Source organism: Pipistrellus hanaki, assembly GCF_964339955.1.
Source record: "Pipistrellus hanaki genome assembly, chromosome: 3".
Lineage (NCBI taxonomy): Eukaryota > Metazoa > Chordata > Mammalia > Chiroptera > Vespertilionidae > Pipistrellus > Pipistrellus hanaki.
The window spans coordinates 82,539,868-82,546,533 of record NC_140505.1 but is presented as its reverse complement, the minus strand read 5'-3'; the positions used below and the strand labels follow the sequence as shown (position 1 = coordinate 82,546,533).

General features: G+C 39.2%; 1 pseudogene across 1 annotated transcript; it reads right to left on the bottom strand.

Annotated features, from left to right (window-relative positions):
- Positions 1 to 3,054: 3,054 nt before the first annotated feature.
- Positions 3,055 to 3,728, bottom strand: LOC311618595 (transcription factor Spi-C-like; annotated as a pseudogene). Its single transcript has one exon. The product of its transcript is annotated as a transcription factor Spi-C-like (transcript).
- Between the last annotated feature and the right edge of the window lie 2,938 nt (positions 3,729 to 6,666).

Below are 6,666 nucleotides of genomic sequence, written 5' to 3'. Positions count from 1 at the left end.
TGCAACAGGCCTCTAGTAAATATGTAAGTAAAAAGCAGAGTCACATAATAATGCTAAAAACTTGACAAGTCAGTTTTCATGTTTAGTTAAATATACGATTAAAATACAGCTAGGCCTACATATGGTTATTTGGAGGCTACAACTGTATTTAAGCACAACTAGCTTGAAAATACATATTTATATCTCCTCAGAGAGAATGTGCTTTTGAAGATAGATAATATAATTATGTATTTTTATAGATCTAAATATAAAATTACTATAAATTAGCTAAGAAGTTAATATAATAACCATATTCATAACAGCATGCTAATCCATCAAATTCAACTAACATGAATGCCAATGAATGTTAAAAGTAAAAATTTTTCTAGCACTGAAGATTTAATCAGTAAAAATAACTGATACTAAGCTTATAAAAATGAGCTGAATTGGGGAAATTTTTTGATAGGGCTGAAGATTTTCATATGAAATACTTGTGCTTGCTTTGAGGGCATATGCCATTTTTGACAAAGTGTTTTGTCATTGTGTATTTTAAACAGTGAAAGTCCAAACCAATGCAGGATTTTCAAAATTTACAGCTTTCCTACCAGGAAATTTATTTAAATTATATTTCCCTCAGTGTCAAGACCTGAAATTCTAGTGGAGGAAGCATTAGATTTCGGCCTACAAAAATCAAAATGACAAGAAACAAGAATGGTTTTTCTTGTGCAAGCCAGCATCAAAAGTTGGGTCTCCTGTGTTGAAATGCTTTGAGCCTTTCTTTGGGTATCATGTATATGAGCATAGTTTGCAGGATTCAGACAAGAAAGAACTGGCTGCCTCAAATGGAATGTAAAATGGCAATGAGGGCTGAGCTGAAGTAGAAAAATGCATTTGGCTTAAGAAGCCAAATCTTAAAAAAAAACAACACCAAGACTTAATTAATATTCCACAGACTTGCAATGTATATTTAATAGCAGACCAGGAATTTTTTGCTTAAAAACTGTATTAGTTCCTTTTCATAGAGATGTAAGCAAAGCAAGCATTTAAAGACAAAAAGCTGTTGTTGAAAAGAAAAACAGCATATCAAAGTACCCTGCCTTTATTCTGAATCTTACAAATAAGAAAATTACTTATTCACTGATTATTAACAAGTTACTAATGTAATAAATCATATAATAATAAACCATAATAGATTATGCATGTACTAAAATATGTACAAATACACTCTTATGATTTACTGAAAGACTCCCTTTGCCAGTGGTAAATCATTAGCCATGGTGTGGCTCTTGGTAACTGCAAATCTCTGGGAATGGTGTAGAATCAGTACTGCTCCCTATCTTCTGTGTGTGATAACTGTGGGGAATGTAGTGCTTTCTGTCATAAGTCAAATTTTCAAACATGTGGATACATTTCTGGATCTTTTTTGCATTCTACTCATAAATTTATTTATTCCTACACCAATAACAAATGTCTTAATTATTATAGCTTTAAAGTAAGTCTTGATATCTAGTAGGATGCTCCATTTTATTTTCATCTAGACTGCCTCAAGCATTCTTTGCTTTTTGTTATTCCACTTAGGTTTAAGTATCACTTATCTTTCTCAAATAGCAATTGGGAATATGGTCAGGATGATTTTGAATCTGTATATCAATTTGTATAGAATTAATTTCTTTGCAATATTAAATAATTCAGATCACTAACATGTAAAATGTTCCCTGTTAAATTAAGGTTGCATGTCCATTATTTTTTTATTATTTTCTCCATATAAATCTAACGTAATTTTAGTATACCGTATTTTTCGGACCATAAGACGCACTTTTTTCCCCCCAGAAGTGGGGGGAAAAAGTCCCTGCGTCTTATGATCCAAATATAGCCTACACATATACTGTAAAAAAAAGTTTTTTTACTTGCCCGGCTATGTGTGCTTGCTGCAGCCACTGTCCATTCCTCCGTGCCCAGAGTGTCTGCCCCACTCTGTAAACCCCGAGTGGTAGAGGAGTTCCCATGTATGGTAGTCAGCCTCCATGCCCTCGCTGCAGCCATATCTCCATGTCAGCCCAGGTGCGGTGTACGGTATCTGCGTAATCCAAACCGTAATCATCGCCTGTACCCCTTGCTGGCCCGTACTCTGTGCCCGGAAGAATGCCGCGTCTATTCCCCCAATCATTCCTCTCCGCCCTCTGTTGCCGTGCTTGACTACTGGGTAGGCGTACTGTAGATCTCAACAGAACCTTTACCATAAATCTTCAACTTTATTCTAATTTATTACTGAAGTCTCTCGTTATTGTGTTTTACAGTACATTTTGTCTTTTGCTGACTGTATTTGTTAATAATGGTTCTAAATGGTTCTAAATGCTGCTGTTTACTTTACAGGGTTGATTACATGTGTTTATGACTGTGATGTTGGGTTTTAATGCACATAAAATATTTTAGGACACTATTTGTTTCAGAATCTTTTTTTCTTCATTTCCCTTCTCTAAAAACTGGTGCGTCTTATGGTCCGGTGCATCTTATGGTCCGAAAAATACGGTATTTATTCCTAAAGAACTTATTTGTTCATGGTATAAATGGTATCTATTTTTAATTACATTTTAAAGTTATTTCTTGCTGTATATAGAAATGTAATTGACTTTTATATATTTATTATTATAGATTCAAGCATTATTCAAACCAACTTATTACTTCTAATGATTTTGCTTTGGGTTTTCTGTAAAGACATTTATATTTATTTGGGACTGAATAACAATTTTATTTTTTTCTTTGCTATTTGTATGTCCGTTATTTCTTTTTCTTGTCTTAATATACTGGCTAGCACCTCTAGCAAAATGTTAACTAATAGCAGTTAATGGATACTTTCCTTAATTCAGATTTTAAAGGTAATGTTCCCAATATCTCATCATTAAGAATTATGTTTCATGTAGGTTTTTAGTATATTACCAGAGGGGAAGTTTTTTTAATTATATGCTCTTAATTATTAATTATAAATAAGTATTAAGTTTTATTAAATGACTTTCAGAATCTATTGAGATGATCATGTGGTTTTCCTTTTTTATTTGTTAATGTGATAAATTACATTTATAGTTTTTCTGATGATAAACCACTCCTGTATTCCTCAGATAATCTTAAATTGCCTTTTCTTTTGCCCCAAAGCTGGGCAAGTTTTTCTTTGTTTTTTGATACAAACCAAAAGCCTTTGGTTTTATCTATCCACTGAATACAAGATGTCATCTGGGATTACACAAAGATTCATGAATGTATTCAAACAGTCGGAGCTTCTTCCTGCCTTATCCTCCCTTTTGCTGGAGAATAGGAGGTTGTGCCACCTGGTGTATAGGGATGTTCTGCAGAGATTGATGAATATTCCCTTCAAGACAGAGGTCCACAGGACGGTTTATGACTGTTTTCCAGTTACAGACAGGTTGCTCTGGAGGCAGCGTACCATAGTAGCTGGCATGTCCTCTGACATGAGAAGAGCGGTTGATGAAATTCACGCAGTCTTTGCAATCTGGCGGGTACTGAAGATCACCAGTAGAATGTTGCCTCAGTATGCCAAAAGCATCTTAAAATGCTTGGCCCAGACTATCTTGTTTGACACAAGCCTGTAAAATGCTTGAAGCTGCTACATTTGCCAAGGGTGTCAAGTTTTTTTCCTTTAGCTTGAAGGTTTCTTTGTGATGGTTTCCAGTGGCTCTGATGGAAACTATGGGTGCTCCGTCCACCTCTGACTGCTTCATTCTCATCCCATCCATCTTACCTGTTCTTCAGAATCCAATCTAGCATCCACAGGTTCTGGGGAGAAATCACCTACTCCTCTAAAACATGAGCCTGCATCACCCTCTTGGTCAAACATTTAACTCGCTCCTTAACAGACCAAATGATTTCACAGGTCTGCTGGCTGGAAATTCCCCACCTCTGCTTTAAATTATGAATGAGTATTGAATTTTATCAAAACTATTTTCTACTAGGGGCCCAGCACGAGAAATCACATGAGACCCAGACATGGCATGCCACAGGACCAAGCATCAAGTCCTGCCGGCACTGTGGGACCCAGCGTCAAGGCCTGCCAGAGCCACAAAACACAGCATCAAGTCCCCGCCCACATGCCTGCACCCGCTGCACATGCAGCCCCGCCCACCCACGTATGTCTCACAGCGCACACAGCCTCCTGGTGACCGGTCTTTGGTCCTTATGGCGTTAGGGCCACTGGGTTTTTATAATATAGACATCTATTTAGATAACCATATAGTCTCCCTCCCCCTTATTTCCTTAAATAGAGACCCAGTACATGAAATTTGTGCATGGGTAGGGGTTCCTCAGCCCGGCCTGCACCCTCTTCAATCTGAGATCCCTCTCTCAATCCAGAACCACTGGCTCCTAATTGCTCACCTGCCTGCCTGCCTGATGCCCCTATTTGCTCGCCTGCCAGCCCCATAGCCCTAACTGCTCTCCTTTCCTGGCCTGATTGCCCTAACTGCCTAACTGCTACCCCCTGCCGGCCTGATTCCCTAATTGCCCTCCCCTGCTACCTAACTACCTATCTGCTCTCCACTCCCAGCCTGATCCCCCTAACTGCCTTTCTGCTCTTACCTCCTGGTCTGGTCCCCCTAACTGCCTATCTGCTCTCCCTCTCCGTGCCCTTCGGACCAGGCGCAGGCGTGCTGAGAGCTCTCTGTTGTGGCCCCACTCTCATCCTGATTGGTCATTATGTGACATCATCCCATCCAATTTGCATATTCATCTATTATTAATATAGATTTGGAAAATTTCAAATGGCAAAACAACCTTGCATTCTTGAAATAATTTTTTAAATATATTTTATTGATTTTTCACAGAGAGGAGAGAGAGGGATAGAGAGTTAGAAACATCGATGAGAGAGAATCATCGATCAGCTGCCTCTTGCACACTCTCCAGCGGGGATGTGCCCGCAACCAAGATACATGCCCTTGTCCGGAATCAAACCTGGGACCTTTCAGTCCGCAGGCCAACGCTCTATCCACTGAGCCAAACCGGTCCCAGCTCTTGAAATAAATTTTATATATATCTCATCATATGATTTACCAATATTTTATTCAGAATTTTTTCATCTGTGTTCATGAGAGAGATTGCCCTGTAATTTTCCTTTCTTTTAATGCCCCTGTCTGATTTTGGTAACAAGGTTATACTGGCCTCATGGGTCATATTCTCTACTTTTCTATTATCTGAGTTTCACATAAGATTGTTGTTACTTCTTCCTTAAACATTTGGAAGAATTCCAAGTGATGCCAATTTACCTAGAGATGACTATGGGAAAGATTTAAATTACAGATTCAATTTTTAAACTCAATATAGCCCTATTCATATGCTCCATTTCTTTATCTGAGAGTTTTTCCCACTTTTCATGTTACTTTTCCTTTTTTTCCAGTTTTATTGATATACTAGAGACCCAGTGCATGAAATTCATGCATGAGGGGTGGAGGGAGGGGTGAGATGTCAGCCCAGCCTGCACCCTCTCCAATCTGGGACCCCTTGGAGGATGCTGGTTTAGGCCTGATCCTCTAAAACCAACAATTGGACATCCCTCTCACAATCCTGGATTGCTGGCTCCTAATTGCTCACCTGCCTGCCAGCCTGATAGCCCCTCACTGCCTCTGTGTACCGACCTGATCGCTCCTAACTGCCCCCCATGCCAGCCTGGTCACCCTTAACTGCCCTCCGCTGCTGGCCAAGTCACCCCCAACTGTCCCCTTCTGCTGGCTTGATCGCCCCTAACTCCCCCCCCCCCACCCCCCTCTGCTGCCAGTCTGCTCGCTTCTTACTGTTGCTCCTGCTGAGCTGGTCGCCTCATGAAGCTTTCTGTTCAGTCATTTGGTCATCCCTCACTAAACCCCCTGCCAGCCTGATTGTAGGCAGCCATCTTATGAGGGTGTGAGAGTCAATTTGCATATTATCTCTATTATATAGGATTATTGACATATCACATATTAGTTTAAGGTTAAAACATGATGACTTGATATATAACAAATAAGTTTAGTTAGCATCCATTACCTCACAAAGTTAAACTTTGTTCCCTAGAATGATTCTTTTTTTTTTTTTTCTTTATTGATTTTATTGGGATGACTTGTTCACAGAAACATACAGGTTTTAAATGTACAACTCAATAAAACATCATCTACATACTGCATCAGGCACCCATTGCCCCAAGCAAAATCTCTTCCATCCTCAACACCCCCATCTCTGCCCACTTCCACCCAGCCCCCACCCACCTTTCCCTGTCGCTATCACCACAAGGTTTTCTGTGTCTAATGTGTTATGTATATATGTTTTTTGGCTAATCCCTTTACCCTTTATCCAGTACTCCCTCCCATCTGACAGTTGTCAGTCTACTCCATATATCCATACCTCTGTTTCTATTTCGTTTGTTACTTTATTTTGTTCATTAGATCACACATATAAGTGAAATCAAATGGTATTTGTCTTTCTCTGACTGGCTTATTTCACTTAGCATAATAATCTCTAAGGTCATCCATGCTGTCACAAAAGGTAAGATTGCCTTCTTTTTAATGGCCGCATAAAATTACATTGTGTAAATGTACCAGTTTTTTTTTATTGTTATAATATTATAGATGCCCCCAACCCTCTCTTGTCCCTTTCCACCCATCCTGCACCCTACACCAGGACATACCCAGAGTATTGTCTGTGTCCATGAGT